Raw genomic sequence first — 18850 nt, forward strand, 5'->3', positions numbered from 1 at the left:
CCCCTGGGCAGGCAGCATTCCCTGTGTAGACTCAAGACCCAAAGAAACTATAAATATTGTTGTGGGCAAAAATGTCTAAAAGTGGATCAGAGTGATGGATTTTAATCTAGAATTGTATTTTAGACCATTTTTTGCTCCCTGTCTCCTCCCTACTCTCAACTCAAATAACCCAAGGAGGATTGATCTCTTGTGACAAGTTTCAAGTGTTTTCCCAGTCCTTAGCACGTGCCCTCAGAGTAAGAACAGAAGATAAATTAAGAATAGATTATAGGGGGCAGCTGGGTGGCTCAGTGGATTGAGAGTCAGCCTAGAGACAGGAGGTCCTAGGTTCAAATCTGGCCTTTAGACACTTCCCAGCTGTGTGACCCTGGACAAGTCACTTGACCCCCATTGCCTAGCCCTTACCACTCTTCTTCTGCCTTGGAGCCAATATACAGTATTGATTCCAAGATGGAAGGTAAAGGTTTAAAAAAAAAAGAATAGATTAAAGATTAAGAATCAATAGGGTAATTAATAATTAGTTTGTACTTAAGAATAATAATGAAAATAATAAAAGTAGTGATGATAATAACATTTATATATCACTATTTTAAGGTTTGCAAAATGCTTCACAAATTTCATTTTTTGTCCTCACAACATGTTATGTTATAATATTGTTGGGGGGGAAGACTAGGTGGCTCAGTGTACTGACAGCCAGACAAAGAGATAGGAGGTCCTGGGTTCAAATTTGACCTCAGGCACTTCTTAGCTGTGTGACCCTGGGCATGTCAGTTAACCCCCATTGCTTAGCCCTTACCACTCTTCTGCCTTGAGACCAATACACAGTATTAATTCTAACCTAAAAAGTAAAGGGCTTTTAAAAATAAAAAAATAGTAGACACTATCATTATCATCCCCATTTTATAGTTGAGGAAACTGAGGCTGACAGGGTTTAAAAGACTTGCCCTGAGTCACAAAACTAGTAAATGTCTGAGGCTGGATTTGAACTCTGATCCTCTTTACTCCCACCCAGTGAATCCCAGGAGGTAAGAATTATAGGTAAGAGCTGGAAGATAGTCTAATTCAATTTCTTCATTTTGTTGCTGAGTAAACATAAAACAAGTTTTCCTTAAGCACTACTCCTCGCGGATGGACACACACACCCATCATTTCCCTCCTGCATCATCGCCTCTCCTCCCACCTTCTAACAGTCTGAGAGCCAGCTAGAGCCGTTCCGCTCAGAACCACAAGGGGGCGCCCGAGCTTATCTGAATGGAGAATGAAGCAGGCGCTTCACTGGATGGAAAACTACTTGGAGCCCAAGTGGTCCTCACCTGGAGAGGCAGGTGGAGGGTTCTCCCAGCGGCGGTAGAGGGCGGGGAGGACCATAAGCTGCCTTCCTCACCCTTTCCAGGAGGCGCCCACTAGGCAGGCACATGTCGCCCCGGGGTCCGCTGCCCCTGCATCCATGACACCCTCTCCGTTCCGAGTCAGTCACCTCCTAACCTCTCCCAATGCCAAAGGAGAGAATCCAGCACTGGGGACCTTCTGAAGGAAAGGAACTTCAATGAAACCGTGCATCGATGTTAGTTGTTGTTGTTGTTGTTTAAACCCTTACCTTCCATCTTAGAATCAATACTGTGCATTGGCTCCAAGGCAGAAGAGTGGAAGGGCTAGGCAATGGGGGTCAAGTGACTTGCCCAGGGTCACACAGCTGGGAAGTGTCTGAGGCTGCATTTGAACTCAGATCTTCCTACTTTATCCCATGACTCTCTAGCTGCCTTTTATCTTATGTATTTAAAAACATAATTCCGAAAAGGGGTACCCAGGCTTCACAGATTGCCAAAGCAATCCATGAAAACAAACAAAAAAAAAGTTAAAGACCCCTCTCCTAGAGGACAGGGGAATGACAGTGATTGGGTGGAACCAAGCACCAGGCTTTCTTCCCCTTGCTTTTCACTTTTCGCTCTCCAACCCTCTAAGTTCTCTCTTCTGCTTCAGATCTCAGGACTCCCTTCATCTTGTCCCTTGTTCCCAAAAGGAAATTTCTCTGGGTTCAGATGAAGAGGCAAACCTCCAAGAAGTTTTGAGTTTTGTTTTGTTTTGTTTTTCCCAGAAGAAACCTCACAGAGCCTTTTTAAAATAATAGCTAGCATTTTTTTATACAGGTTGAACCAATGTCCCAAAAGTCTTAATGTAGTTTTAAGCTATTAAATCGGGGGGGGGGGGGGGGTGTATCTTTTATGAGACTTTTAAGATTTTATCTTTTTTAAGATCATATCTTAAAGGGGCAACTAGGTAGCACAGTGGTAGGGAGCCAAGTCTGGAGTCAGTGGGATCTGGGTTCAAATGTGATCTTAGACACTTCCTGGTTTTATGACTGGTCAAGTCATTGAATACCGATTGCCTAGCCCTTGCTACTCTCTGTATAGTACTCTGTAAATATTAATCAATTTACTCTCATAACTCTGCTTATCTCCATTTCTCAGGTGAATAAACTAAGGCAAACACAGTTAAGTGACTTGCTCGGGGTCACACAGCTAGTGTCTGGGGTAAAATTTTAATTCAGATCTTCATTGCACATCCAATGCTCTATTCACTTTGCCATCTATGGGTCTTTTTTGTCCACCTGTGTTCTTTATACTCTTGTTTTCTACTTGTGCCTTGATCTTATTTTCTAAACTAAAGCGAGGAAAATTCCTTTTGGTTGTTGTTTCTCAAGTGTTTTATTCCCATCACAGTTTAGCTTACACTGAGTATCCTTAAAATATTTTACATGAAACATAATAATATTTCAGAAATAGTCCACTTTGCCAAGTGAATCCAATATTACATGATAATTTAGTGTCTTGACTTCCTACTCATTTTGATTCCATTTCCATTTATTTCATCATGGCTTTCTCCATCCAAAGGACTTCAAATGGTTCCAACTGGTCTATTATTTTGGGCATTAGAACAAGTCTTCTAGGAATCTCACATGTTTGAAGGGACCTTTGCATATTAATGGTATTTTCTGAGGGAAAATACTTGAGAGAAATTACTTTTATATTTACTAGTATTCCCAAAGCATCCTGCAGTCTTGTGAACAGAAAGCAAGCATTAATAATTCTATTTTATTTATGAGGAAGCTGAGGCTAAAGTAGGTGAAGGAAGAATATACTTCATCAATTAACTGCCAGATGATCTGAATTTAAAAACAAAAAATTTCAATCCTGTCATTGAAACTTTGATTCAATAATGTATTAAGCATTCAACTGTGTGCTCAGAAGTGGGGGGGGGTGTTGGAATTGGAAGGTGGCAAATATTCATATTAATTCCTAGGACTCCAGTATTCAAAACTTAAATTTTAAAAAAGCCTAGGTTTGAGGGAATTATGGGAAGATGACAGAATAAGGCAACAAATTACCTAGATCTCCTAAATTCCACCACCCCCATTTACCAATAACTTAAAATAATGCCTCAAAGTAAATTTTAGAATGGCTGGAATAATTAAAATACAGGGTAAGGCAATAAAACAACTAGGGCAATTTGGAAAGATATTAAATAGAAAAGAGTTGACCTGCTAGGATGGTAGTCTGGTCCCAGCTAAGTACAGATATCTCAGGGTCAACAAATAACAAAAACCTTGGGTTAGGAACTATCACCTCACAGATGATATGGTGGTCAGGTGGCTGATCAGGGGAAGATTGGAAGTATCCTCTGCTGGCACTGGAAATAGGGCCCAGGCACCCAGACCCACTGACCAGATGTGGTGCCAGACTGTAGCTAATAAATGGTGAGGAAGAGTGAACATGCACAGGTATATGGGAATGCTATAGAAGAACGATGGGGGATTGTGATCACTAACGGGAGATTAGGAGTCCCTAGTTGTACTTACAAGGCAGAGGGATGAGCTGACACTTTGCACTACTGGAGGAAGTTCATGGAGCAGAACTGATGACAGTGGCAGTGGTGCTGGAGGATCCTGGTCATAGATCAGGGTCACAGAGAAACACCTGAGGTTACTTATATCCCATGGTCTTTGGTCATACAACACTGAAAGAACTAAAATGCTAGAAATCCCCAGATAGAATTCAGAAAACAATAGCACAAACTACCTGGAATCTTATACCCCACAACCCAAGAGCAGAGCCTGGCCTCCACATAAAGTTAATAGCCAAGAAATAAGCCATTTTGAATTTTTTTATTTAATTAGATAATTTAAAATATTTTTCCATTGTTACAAGACTCATGTTCTTTCCCTCCTCTCTCCACACGTCCCCTCCCATATCTGACATACAATTCCACTGGGTGTAACATGTCACTAATCAAGACCTATTTCCATATAATTAATATCTGCACTAGGGTGATCTTTTAGAGTCTACATCCCCTTGTCATAGCCCCATCAACCTATGTGATCAAGCAGTTGTTTTTCTTCTGTATTTCTTTTCCCACAGTTCTTCCTCTGGATGTGGATAGCATTCTGCCTCATAAGTCCCTCCAAAGAATTCTGGATCATTGCTTTGCTACTAGTAGAGAAGTTGATTGTACTGCAGTGTATCAGTCTCTGTGTACAATGTTCTGGTTCTGCTCATTTCGCTCTGCATCAATTCCTGGAGGTTGTTCCAGTCTCCATGGAATTCCTCCAGTTCATTATTCCTTTGAGAACAATAGTATTCCATCACCAACATATACCACAATTTGTTCAGCCATTCCCCAATTGAAGGGCATCCCCTCATGTTCCAATCTTTTCCCATCACAAACAGCATGGCTATGAATATTCTTGTACAAGACTTTTTTCTTATTATCTCTTTGGGGGTACAAACCCAGAAATGCTATGACTGGATCAAAGGGCAGACAGTCCTTTAGTGCCCTTTGGACATAGTTCCAAATTGCCTTCCAGAATGGTTGGATCAATTCACAACTCCACCAGCAATGCATTAATCTCCCAATTTTGCCACATCCCCTCCAACTTTTATTACTTTCCTCTGCTGTCATGTTAGCCAATCTGCTAGGTGTGAGGTGATACCTCAGAGTTGCTTTGATTTGCATCTCTCCGATTATAAGAGATTTAGAGCACTTTTTCATGTGCTTATTAATTGTTTTGACTTTTTATCTGAAAATTGCCTATTCATGTCCCTTGCTTGTTTGTACAAAAACTTTTAATGTAATAAAAATTATTTATTTTACATTTTGTAATTTTTCTAACTCTTGCTTGGTCTTAAAATCTTTCCTTTCCCAAAGATCTGACATGTATACAATTCTGTGTTCACCTAATTTACTTATAGTTTCCTTCTTTACATTCAAGTCATTTACTCATTCTGAGTTTATGTTGGTGTAGAGTGTGAGATATTGATCTAAACCCAATCTCTCCCACACTGTCTTCCAATTTTCCCAGAAGTTTTTATCAAATACTGGATTTTTGTCCCAAAATCTGGGATATTTGGGCTAATCATAGACTGTCTTGCTGAGGTCACTTACTCCAAGTCTATTCCTCTGATCCTCCTTTCTGTCTCTTAGCCAGTACCATATTGTTTTGATGACACTGCTTTATAGTATAGTTTGAGATCTAGTACTGGAAGGCTTCCTTTGCATTTTTTTTCAGTATTTTCCTGGATATCCTTGATCTTTTGTTCTTCCAAATGAACTTTGTTATGGTTTTTTTCTAATTCGGTAAAACAATTTTTTGGTAGTTCAATGGGTATGGCACTAAATAAGTAAATTAGTTTGGGTAGGATTGTCATTTTTATTATGTTAGCTCATCCTACCCAGAAGCAATTGATTTTTGTCCAATTGTTTAGATCTAGTTTTAATTGTGTGGAGAGTGTTTTGTAGTTGTGTTCACAGAGTTCCTGTGTTTGTATCGGCAGATAGATTCCCAAGTATTTTATATTGTCTAGGGTAATTTTAAATGAAATTTCTCTTTCTAATTCTTGCTGCTGAGATGTGTTGGAAATATATAAAAATGCTGATGACTTATGTGGATTTATTTTGTATCCTGCAATTTTGCTAAAGTTGTTGATTATTTCCACTAGCTTTTTAGTTGATTCTCTAGGATTCTTTAAGTAGACCATCATATCATCTGCAACAAGTGATAGCTTGGTCTCCTCATTGCCTATTTTGATACCTTCAATTTCTTTCTCTTCTCTAATTGCTACTGCTAGTGTTTCTAGTACAATGTTAAATAATAAAGGTGATAATGGGCATTCTTGTTTCACTCCTGATCTTATTGGGAAGGCTTCTAGTTCATCCCCATTGCAGATGATGTTTGCTGATGGTTTTAGATACATATTGTTTATTTTTTTAGGAAAGGCCCTTCTATTCCTATGCTTTCTAGTATTTTCAATAGGACTGAGTATTGTTTTTTGTCAAAGGCTTTTTCTGCAGCTATTGAAATAATCATATGATTTTTGTTGGTTTGCTTGTTGATATGGTCAGTTATGTGGATGGTTTTCCTAATATTGAACCATCCTTGAATCCCTGGTATAAATCCACCTCATAATAATGAATAACCCTCCTGATCACTTGCTGGTGTCTTTTTGCAAGTGTTCTATTTAAGATATTTGCATCTATGTTCATTAAGGAGATTGGTCTGTAGTTTTCTTTTTCTGTTTTTGAACTGCCTGGCTTTGGAATCAGTACCATATTTGTGTCATAAAAGGAATTTGGTAGAACTCCTTCTTTGCTTATTCTGTCAAATAGTTTGTATAATATTGGAATTAGTTGTTCTTTGAATGCTTGATAGAATTCATTTGTGAATCCATCTGGTCCTGGAGATTTCTTCTTAGGGAGTTCTTTGATGGCTTATTCAATTTCTTTATCTGATATGGGGTTATTTGGGCATTCTATTTCTTCCTCTGTTAATCTAGGCAATTTATATTTTTGTAAATATTCATCCATATCATCTAGATTGCCATATTTATTGCCATATGATTGGGCATAGTAGATTTTAATGATTGCCTTAATTTCCTCTTCATTATAGGTGAGGTCTCCCTTTTCACCTTTGATACTATTAATTTGGTTTTCTTCTTTCTTTTTTTTTTTATTAGATTGACCGGTACTTTGTCTATTTTGTTTGTTTTTTCAAAGTACCAGCTTCTAGACTTATTTATTAAATCAATTGTTCTTTGACTTTTGATTTTATTGGTTTCTCCTTTAATTTTTAGGATCTCTAATTTAGTTTTCATCTGAGGATTTTTAATTTGTTCACTTTCTAGTTTTTTTAATTTGTATGCCCAATTCATTGACCTCTGCCCTCCCTAATTTGTTAACATATGAACTCAAGGATATAAATTTCCCCCTAAGTAATGCTTTGGCTGCATCCCATAGATTTTGAAAGGATGTCTCATCATTGTCATTTTCTTCAATGCAGTTATTAATTGGTTCTATGATTTGTTCTTTAACTGATTGTGGAGAATTGTGTTATTTAATTTTCAATTAATTTTTGATTTGCCTATCCATGTATCCTTACTAATTATTATTTTTATTGCATTATGATCTGAAAAGGTTGCATTTAGTGTTTCTGTTCTTTTGCATTTGTTTGCCATGTTTTTATGCCCTAATACATGGTCAGTCTTTGTGAATGTACCATGTGCTTCTAAAAAGAAGATGTATTCATTTTTGTCCCCATTTATTTTTCTCCAAATATCTATTAACTCTAATTTTTCTAAGATTTCATTCACTTCTCTTACCTCGTTCTTTTTTATTTTTGGTTTGATTTATCTAGATCTGATAGAGGAAGGTTCAGGTTTCCTACTAGTATAGTTTTACTATCTATTTCCTCCTTCAACTCTGCTAATTTCTCCTTTAGAAATTTGGATGCTATACCATTTGGTGCATACATGTTGATTACTGATATTTCCTCATTGTCTATACTGCCTTTTATCAGGATGTAATTACCTTCCCTATCTCTTTTAATCAGATCTATTTTTACTTTGGCTTTGTCAGATATCATGTGATTCCTACCTTCTTTTTCTCATTTGAAGCCCAATAGATTTTGTTCCACCCTTTGACCTTAACCTGTGTGTGCCTACCTGCCTCATATGTGTTTCTTGTAAACAACATATGATAAGATTTTGGTTTATAATACACTCTATTCGTTTTGTTAAGATTAAAAATTTGTTTCTCTGCTAAAAGTGTTATATTTTTAGAGGTTTATTAGAGATTAAGAAATAAAGAAAATACAAATTAAGAAAGCATGTGCAACCTACATTTTGCCAGCTAGGTAGAGAGCCATCTGTCCCTAGAAGAGGAAGCCGAGAGTGAGCAGAAGTAGGCAGAGAGTCAGCTTAAATACAATTTCTGTTCTTGGCCTAGGTGGGAATTCAGGTGGGATCCTGGGAACTGACAAGGACTTCTGGGGATTGAAGTCCGGGGTTCAAATCTCCATTTTTACATTTCCTCGTTTGATCATTTGGGAAAAGTTTTCCCCAAAGGGATCATGATAACATAGTCAATTTAAAGATTACAATAATTTGAGGATAAGAGGAAAAAAGAACAAAATCAATAATTGCTAGATGCATTGACAAAAAAGCAGTTGGAGGCAGTCCCCTTTGGCATGAAAGTATGCATACAAATAAATGTTCAATCAACCACACCCAGAGTTCATTCTTGATCTTCTCATGCAGCTTGTGGTATGGAGGCATCTTCATGGTGTCTTCTCCAAACAGTTCAGTTTCTGGATTCGGAGAGGTATCATCTTTCTTAACCTAAAATTCTTCTCAAAAGGAATTTAAACTTTGCAATTTAAAATAATAATATTTTTTACATTTTCCCATGAAGAGGGTGATTGAAAAACACAGGGATCACTTAGGGATGCATGGCTGAGTTATGAGGTATATGAATCTATTGGTAAGAGATATTAAAAAGACATCAGAAAAATCCAAATAAAAAAAGATAATTTCTAGATGAAAATATAGACAATCAAAGTCTTATGTACAAAAATTCCAAGTAAAGGAAAAGTAAATCTATAACAGGTCCTTGAATCAGGGCCCAATTAAAATGATCTAAGCAATGATGCATTTACCTGGTCAGTAGCCAGGACTACAGAAAGTTTGCCACACTATGAAAGACAGAAAAGGGACTAGATTATAGAAGCCAAGGAGTAGCCAAGTTAGGGATTCTTGTCTGTAAGTATTTTCACAAAGAGTGAATGTGGATACAAGGAAGGCCTACGTCTTAACGTAGTTAATTGTCTCAACATTGAGTCTTCACACTAGGTTCAAGTCCTTTGTATTGGCTTAGAAGTGCATCAATCCGTCCTGGATTGGTTTACCTTTGGCCCTGTGCAATGGCTCTTTTGTATATCTTGTCCTGGAATCAGACAGATTCATTAAGCAAAGTCCCATAATTTTTTTAAACAATTAGTGACATCATTTTTAGTCTCAAGCTCTTGGCACGCATTGACATTATAGCAAATGTATTTTAAACTTATATTACTGCAAAATCAAAAAGTTAGAGAAAATTTTAATACTGTTGACATGTGCTTCAAATATAAAAAGGAGAGAAAAAATAAAATACTGAAATAGTATATTGCACATTGTAAAAATAGACTCAAATCCAGGACTTCAATCCCCAGAAATCCTTGCTCCACTTCCCCAGAATGCCCTCTAATCTCACTGAATTCTCACCTGGACCGAGAGTGAGATGGGGTATTTGAACCTCGTTGTGAATAGGCTCGGGCTCTCTTTACTTCCACTTCAGAGCACACGCAGCTCTCCACCTAACAGGCAAGACGTGAGTGGTCATGAATAGGCTCTCTGGGCCTAGACACATGCTTTCTTATCCTGTATTTTCTTTAATCCTTAATCCTCAATAAACCTCTAAAAATATAATACTCCTTGCAGATAGAAACTAATTTCTACCTGCCTCAGTCTCCCCTAAATTTTAATCTTTACAGTATGCAAGAAAAATATAATAATAAAAGTTTTTAAATTCAAAAATATAGCTTATAATCATTGACACACTGTGTCAGCTAAGAAAATATAGAATACAAGGCTTTCTCTCCAAAAATGAGATCCATTTCCTCTTCATACCTGTCCATGATCCACTGTGAGTATGAGCAAATGAATTTCATACACTAACTTTTTTTCATATAAAGAACAGTAGTACAAATATATAGATATCAGTATCCCCAAAATTCTCAATAGCCCAATTAATTACAATAACAAACAAACCCACTATCATATTTCACATGAGTTGCTGTATGACATTTTAAAAAGCCTATGAATTGATGGCTATTTGTCACAATTTTTACAAATGTAGCAAATCTTTCAACCTTGGTAAACATATTTTTAAACAAAGTAAAACGCATTTTGTGTTTAGAACATCATCAAGAAATCTAGATATCATTGCAAAAAATGTGGCAGAGGAGTCTAGGAAAAAACCCAAATGTGAGCTGAAGTGTATAAATGAGAGATGCTTCCTTTTTTTTGTTTGGGAGGCTTTTTAGGGGTACTATATGCCCTGGGATTAACTTCCCAACTTCCATTCACATTCTTATAAATGTGGGAGTTGGGATTTATAATTGTATTTCACTTCAGCTACTAAAATGGGCCTTACCTCATGTTAGGGGCAGGCAAAATGACCAGAGATTGTTAAGAAAAAAATTCTAAAAATCGTGTCTAAAGAACCCTTAAAATCAATTTGAGATATTCATTAAATTTTCCAAAGGTTGTTATAGCAGTTTTCTGATGGAGCCCATCTATCCTCTATGTGAAAATTTACAAAGTCAAAAATAGAAAAGCTGTTTTTATATGGGCTTACTCAATAATGATTGTTCAGTATGGTTATAGGGGAAAAGCAACAGAATTTAGCAGTAGTTAAAACCCAGTACATTAAAATGATTCAGTGTAATAGAATAGTGTTGAATGCACTAATATATAAACTTAAAATCACAAAGTTAAACCTTAAACAAAACAATCAGCAAATGCAATGAAATGCAGAGATTTTTATAAAACATGGAGTCTGAAATGTCTTAAAATATAACCTCCAGTTTCTTTAAAGTTCCTTGGGGTTTTTGTTTGTTTGTTTTTTAATTATCCACTTAGATGCCTATTGTCAGAAGGCAAAAGATTGGTAAGGGCTAGGCAATGGGGGTTAAATGACCTGTCCAGGGCCACACCACCAGGAAGTATCTGAGGCCAGATTTCAACCAAGGACCTCTTGTCTCTAGGCCTGGCTCTCAATTCACTGAGCCACTGAGCTGCCTCCTCATAGTGAGGGTGGATTTTAGGAATCTCAAATTTGGCTAAAGAGTTACAGGGAGCTGAATTTTTCCCCTGGCACTCAGGTGAGATAAATGAAAGTATCAGTACAGTCAAAAGATATCCTCTTAAATACCCAATGCTTGTAAGTTCCTGTTTGGAAAAGCCTCTTCCTTCTTTTCTTTCTTTCTCCCTCCCTGTGATCCCCTGCCCCCAGTCCACGTGGAGGCTAATTGTAGCCTAAAGAAAAAACATCCCCATTTTTTACCAGCTGGTAGAAGTGAGTCCTGGGCCTGGGGCAATGAGCAATCTGCTCTGAGGCTAGAGTTTGCTGGGGCTCAGCAGGCAGGTCACCAGGTGATCGAGAACACAGGTCCAGATTGCTGGCCAAGCCTGGCCAGGCCGGGCAGGAAGGGTGGGCACCAGGTGAGGGAGAGAGAGACCAGGAGCAGCAGCCGGAGAAGGAGTGATTTGAACAAAACAGGTCTGGATCAAGAGGCTTTTCTGAAAATTCTTGGAGGAACTTGGCTTAAAAAAAAAAAAAACTAGGCACTAGCTATTAAAAGCTGAACTTAGTAAAGATTTAGGAAAGTTAAAAAGATTGAGGGTATTTCATCACAATCCACGTGGTTCACCATACTGTTAAGATTAAAAATTTGTTTCTCTGCTAAAAGTATATTTTAGAGGTTTATTAAAGATTAAGAAATAAAGAAAATACAAAATAAGAAAGCACGTGCAACCTACATTTTCCCGGCTAGGTAGAGAGCTGCCTGTCCCTAGAAGCAGAAGCTGAGAGCGAGCCAAAGTAGGTGGAGAGTCAGCTTAAATACAATTTCTGTTCTTGGCCCAGGTGGGAATTCAGGTCGGATTCTGGGAACTGCCAAGGACTTCTGGGGATTGAAGTCCGGGATTCAAATCTATGTTTTTACAGTTTCCACTTTATGGACATGTTCATCGCATTCACATTTAAATTTATGATTACTACCTGTGTATTCCCCAACATTTTGATTTTCTCTCATCCTGCCCTTTCCTCTTTCACTATTTCCTTCTACATCAGTGTTCTGTTTTTAATCAGTCCCCCTATTCCCTACCCTTATTTTACTTTCCTTTCTTCCCCCCCTTCCTTCTTATTCTTCTCTTATTTTTCTTTTGGGGTTTTTTTAAGCTACCCCACACACTATCCCTCCCTAGTATTGCTTCCCTCCCAACCCTCCCTTCCTGTGTCCCCTCCCTTTTTATTCCCTTTTTATTTTTTTAGGGTCTATTAAATTCCCTTCCCCCTTTCTTTCCCTCCCTTTTTTAACTACCCACCCCACTCCCCCCTTTAATTTTCCCCTCTCAAATTCTCCATAGGGTAAGATAGAATTCGATACTCCAATGGATCTAGATGCTTTTCTCTCTCAGAACTGATTCCACTGAGAATAAGATTTGAGTATTACCTTTTAGCACTCTCTTCCTCTCCTTCTTATAGTTGCATTCTTCCCCTCCCATTCCCATGTGCCTTTTTGTATACTATAGATTATCCTAATTTTCTTATTGCTTCAAGTTTCTTCAAGTTTTGGTACCATCTTCTCTCCCCCCACCCCTGCCTTTATTTCTTTCTTCTTTTTTTATATATGATTTTAAACCACTTAGTATCCCAATCTCTACCTATGGATAATTCTTCTAACTACTTTAATAATGAATACAATTTTTGATATTTACAAATAACATTTTTTTCCATTAGGAATATAAAGAATTTGGCCCTATTCAGGCCCTTAAAGAGAAAAAAGAAGATCTCACTCTTTCTTATTTACCTTTTCATGTTTCTCTTGGTTTTTGTATTTCAATGTCAGATTTTCTGTTTAGTTCTGGTCTTTTCTTTACAAATATTTTGTTGAATTCCCATACTTTCCCCTGGAAGTATATAGTCAGTTTTGATAGATAGGTGAGCCTTGGTTATAGACTCAATTCTCTTGTCTTTCTGAATATCTCATTCCAAGCCTTGCCGTCTTTTAGTGTGGAGGCTTCCAGATCCTGTGAAACACTGATTGGTGCTCCTTGATATCTGAATTGTCTCTTTCTGGCTTCTTGTAATATTTTCTCCTTAGCTTGGAAGCTCTTGAATTTGGCAATTACATTCCTGGGGGTTGTCTTTTGAGAATTTAATGTAGTGGGTGATCTATGAACCCTTTCAATGTCTATTTTTCCCCTCTTGTTGCAGAACCTCAGGGCAATTTTCTTGGATAATTTCTTGTAGTATTATGTCAAGGTTTCTGTTTGTTTCCAGGTTTTCAGGTAGGCCTATGATTCTCAAATTGTCTCTCTGAGATCTATTTTCACCACCCTCTCAATGAGATATTTTGTGCTGCCTTTTAATCTGTCATTCTTTTGACTTTGCTTTATTAGTTCTTGCTGTCTTGAGAAATCATTGGCTTCTACTTGCCCAATTATAGTTTTTAATGACTGGCTGTCAGCTAAGATCTTTTGATTTTTCTTTTCAGTTTGATCTATCCTGCTTTTCATGGCTTCCAGCAGGCCATTTCTAGTCTTCAATTTGCTTATTTGATTTCTGGGCTTTAATTTCCAAGTGGGAGATCCTATCTTTTAAACTGTTAGTTTCTTTTTGAACTATTTCCCACTTTTCTTGCCACATCTCTTCCATTTTTCTCACAATCTCAGATTTAAAGTCTTCAAGAAATTGTGACTAATTTCCATTTTTTTTCAAAGGTTTGGGTGTGCTTAATTCTTTGTCATTTTCTGCTGTCTTTTTAGTCTGGGTTTTTTCTGCATAAAAATTATCAAGAGTTAGGGTTTTCTTCTTGGTTTTTTTGTTTGTAAATTTTAGTTCCTGGGAGATAGTGGCTATTGCCTTGTTCCTTCCTGGTCATATGTCTAAGTGAGGAATGTGGGTGATCTTTGTTTTGGGCTCTGGAGAGGTTTTTGCCCTGAGGATATTTTCCCCAGTCCTCAGCAGTGACCAGATTGCCTCACAGAAGTCTGGATGTCAAGTGTAGGCAAGTCTCTATATTGAGTGCTGGAGAATTTAAATTAGGCAAGAAGAAGCTAGTGACTTCATAAGACATTAAGAAATAAGAAAACAAAATAAAAAGAATAAAAAAGACGAGAGCCTGAAATATCACATGGAGGCAGTTTAGATGCAGGACTCTTCCTCTCCTCAACCACAGACTACCTTAAAAGACCAAATACAGAGTCTTGCACACACTCCACACCCAGACCTCTTCCAGGAAATCTTTAAGTTCTCAGGGGCTGGTCCTGCCTGTAAGAACAGTAAGACTAGGGACCCCAGGAGGCTGAGGAAATGTGGAGATAGGGTGAGGAACTTGCGCAGAGGGGGCGGCTCATAGCAAGACGCCACAGAGAACCAAGGAAAGTCTTCAGGCAGAATCCTCTCCAGCATTCAATGCAGAGACTTGACTACACTCCATATTCAGACCTGTTCCAGGCAATCTTTAGGTTTTCAGAGGCTGGACCTACCCATTAGTGCACCAAAAAACCCAAATTCATATGAACCAAGGGACTCTACAGTAGGGCACAGCATTGAAGGTACATGGGATTTGGGCATGGCCACACTATAAGGGGATGAAAAAGTTCCCACCAAAACATAAGCTGATCTACCCTCTCCCACCCCACCTACAGAGTCAGAGTCAGAGCCAACATGCACCAGAATCAGTGAGTGAGGGGTACCTCTAGAGTGAGTGAGGGCACATATAGTTCCTTGGCAGCTAACTGAGACCACCAAAGACCTACCCCTGAGAGCAGCTACACCTGAGACTCCAGTAGGCTGAAGAGCGCAGACTGTGGGGACTTGCAGGAAGATAGCACAGAAAAGGGCAGAAAACAGCAGAAGCTACAGAGATTCGAGAATTTGCCTCAGGCAAAATCCTTGTTCCTTAACTCCATACACAGAAAGCCTGCCCATCTCACTCAGATTTCTGACTAAAAAGGGAAGGAAAAACCTCCACAGTGATGGCAAATAGTGCCCAGGAACAACAACCTCCCTCTAGCAAGAAAAACAAGAAGAAGGATATGACCTGGAAATTTTTTACAGAGGAAAAGCCCAGGCAACAGAGGAAATAGAAGAGGAAATTCAAATAAATACACCAAAACCTTCCCCCCAAAATGGAAATTGTCCACAAGCTCTTGAAGAATTTAAATGGAAGCTTATCAAAAAGATGGAGGCCTTCTGGCAAGAAAAGTGGGGAATAGTTCAAAGAGAAAATAACAGTTTAAAGGACAAGAACTCCAAATTGGAGAAATAGCTGGAAGCAATGAAAAGCAGGATAGACCAAACCAAAAAGGAAATTCAAAAGATTATGGCAGGAAATCAAAAGATTAAAGCAGAAAACCAAAAGATTATAATAGAAAACCAGGCCTTAAGGAATAGAGTTGGGCAATTGGAAACCAATGATCTTTCAAAACAGGAAGAATTAATAAAGCAAAGTCAAAAGACTGACAAAAATAGAAGAAAACATAAAATATCTCACTGAAAAGATGACGGATCAGGAAAACAGAGCATGAAAAGACAATTTGAAAATCATTGGTCTACCTGAAAACCCAGAAATAAACAGAAATCTTGACATCATACTACAAGAAATTATCCAAGAAAACTTCCCTGACATTCTCGAACAAGGGGGCAAAATAGACATTGAAAGAGTTCATAGAACACCCTCTACGCTAAATTGTCAAAAGACAATTCTCAGGAATGTAATTGCAAAATGCAAGAGCTTCCAAACTAAGGAGAAAATTTTACAAGTAGCCAGAAAGAGACAATTCAGATATCAAGGAGCACCAATCAGGATTACACAATATCTGTCAGCTTCCACACTAAAGGACTGTAATATGATATTCAGAAAGGCAAGAGAATTGGGTCTTTAACCAAGAATCACCTCTCCATCAAAACTGATCATATACTTCCAGGGCAAAGTAAGGGAGTTCAACAAAATATAAGATTTCCAAGTATTTTTAAAGAAAAGACCAGAACTAAGTGGAAAGTTTGATATCCAAACACAAAGATCAAGAGAAACATGAAAAGGTAAATAAAAAGAGAAGGAAAAGGGGAAACATTTTTTCTTCAAACCTTCTTCTTTAAGAGCTACAATAAGATGAAATTATTTATATTAATATATGGGGAAAATGTTATTTATAACTCAAAAATTATGTTCACTATTATCATAATTAGAAGAAGCATTCACAGGAAGAGATTGGGGTAATAAGAGCTATAAGATGATATGCAAAAAAAAAAAGAAAAAGGAAGGGGGCGAATTGAAGATGGCACCAAGAGATACTTGAAGAAATAAAATAAATAGGATAATCTTTATCACACAAAGATATGCATGGGAAGGGGAGGGGAAGAATACTCTTATAAGAAGGTGAGGAAGAGAGTGCTAATAAGTAATACTTAAACCTTACTCTCAGTGAAATCAATTCTGAGAGAGAAGAGCATCTAGATCCATTGGGGTCTTGAATTCTATCTTATCCTACAGGGAAAGTGAGAAAGGAAAACTAAAGAGGGGATGGAGAGGGAGTACAAAAAGGGAGGGAAAGAGAGGGGGAGGGAACTTAACAGACCCTAAAAAATTAAGAAGGGAATAAAAAGGGAGGGGCCAGAAAGGGAAGCATATTAAGGGAGGGGATTAGGGGGATTAATTAAAAGCAAACCACTGGTTTAAAAGGATATAGCAAAAGAAGAAAGGACAGAACTAGGAGAGGATATCAAAATTCTGGGGAATATACAAGTGACAATCATAACTTTGAAGGTGAATGGGATGAACTCACCCATAAAATGATAGGAGAGTGGATTAGAATCCAAAATCCTACAATAGGTTGTCTACAAGAAACACACCTGAGGTGGGTAGACACTCCAAAGGTTATAATTAAAAGTTGGAGCAAAATCTATTGGGCATCAACTGATAGAAAGAAGGCAGGAGTTGCAATCATGATATCTGACAAAGCCAAAGCAAAATAGATCTGATAAAAAGGGATAGGGAAGGTAAATACATCCTGATAAAAGGGAATATAGACAATGAGGAAATATCAGTAATCAACATGTATGCACCAAATGGTATAGCATCCAAATTTCTAATGGAGAAACTAGTGGAACCGAAGGAGGAAATAGATAGTAAAACTATACTAGTGGGAGACCTGAACCTACCACTATCAAATTTAGATAAATCAAATAAAAAATAAAGAAGAAAGAGGTAAAAGATGTGAATGAAATCCTAGAAAAATTAGAATTAATAGACATATGGAGAAAAATAAATAGGGACAAAAAGGAACACACCTTCTTTTCAGCAGCACATGGTATTCACAAAGATTGACCATGTACTAGGTCATAAAAACATGGCAAACAAATGCAAAAAAGCAGAAATAATAAATGCAAATGTTTTGGATCATAACGCAATAAAAATTTTCCATTAGAACTACCATGTGGGTGAGTGAAAAAGGCTGACTCCTTTCCTTGGCTTTCCTGGAGGTACTAGCCTCCAGAGAGCCCCCCCCCCCCATCTTGGAGGAGGCCTTGTGGCTAAAACCTTTGCTTAGTTTACCTCTGGGGTCCCTTTGCTGGGGCCTCTTAAGCCCTGCCTGGTTTGGACAGCTACAGTAAATATCTATTCTCTCTGATTTCCTTACTTTCATTCTTTCTCTTTTGTAAATAAATTACCATAAAAAATCATTTGGAATTGAGTAATAATGCCTGGAAGCCACACTCTTAAATATCTTATCCTACCCTTTAATTTTAACCCCTTACATTCTGGCTCTTAGAAGAGAGAGGGGGAGAGAGAGAGAGAGAGAGAGAGAGAGAGAGAGAGAGAGAGAGAGAGAGAGAGAGAGAGAGAGAGAGGAGGAGGAGGAGGAGGAGGAGGAGAAGGAGGAGGAGAAGGAGGAGGAGAAGGAGAAGGAGAAGGAGAAGGAGAAGGAGAAGAAGAAGAAGAAGAAGAAGAAGAAGAAGAAGAAGAAGAAGAAGAAGAAGAAGAAGAAGAAGAAGAAGAAGAAGAAGAAGAAGAAGAAGAAGAAGAAGAAGAAGAAGAAGAAGAAGAAGAAGAAGAAGAAGAAGAAGAAGAAGAAGAAGAGGAAGAAGAAGAAGAAGAAGAAGAAGAGGAAGAAGAAGAGGAAGAAGAAGAGGAAGAAGACACAAATCAGAAATAAATTGCAGAATAGATCAAGATCTAGAACCCAGCAGAATGTTGTTTACAAGAAACACATTTCAAAATGAGACACACATATAGTAAAAATAAATGGCTGGAGAAAAATCCGTTATGCTTCAGCTGATATTTTAAAAAAACACAGAAGTAGTATTTATGTTTTTATTTATGTATTTATAGTATATATATATATATATATATATTTATAGTATTTATGATTTTAGAAAAAGCTAAAGCCAAAATCAATTTAATTAAAAAGCATAACAGGAAAACTAACTACCAAAAGGTACCATAGGAGATAGCTAGGAGGCTCAGTAGATAGAGAGCCAGGCCTAAAGATAGAAGATGCTGGGTTCAAATCTAGCTTCAGAAACCTTGGGCAAGGCACTTAATCCCAGTTGCCTAGCCCTTACCTCTTTTCTGATGGGGAATTGATCATTTGTATCAACATTAAAAAAGAGGTTTTTTAAAAAAGGTGCAATAGATAATGAAATAATATCAATACTAAACATATATTTATCAAATGCTATAGCATCCAATTTT

The sequence above is a fragment of the Monodelphis domestica genome, chromosome 1 (assembly GCF_027887165.1).
Source record: "Monodelphis domestica isolate mMonDom1 chromosome 1, mMonDom1.pri, whole genome shotgun sequence".
NCBI lineage: Eukaryota > Metazoa > Chordata > Mammalia > Didelphimorphia > Didelphidae > Monodelphis > Monodelphis domestica.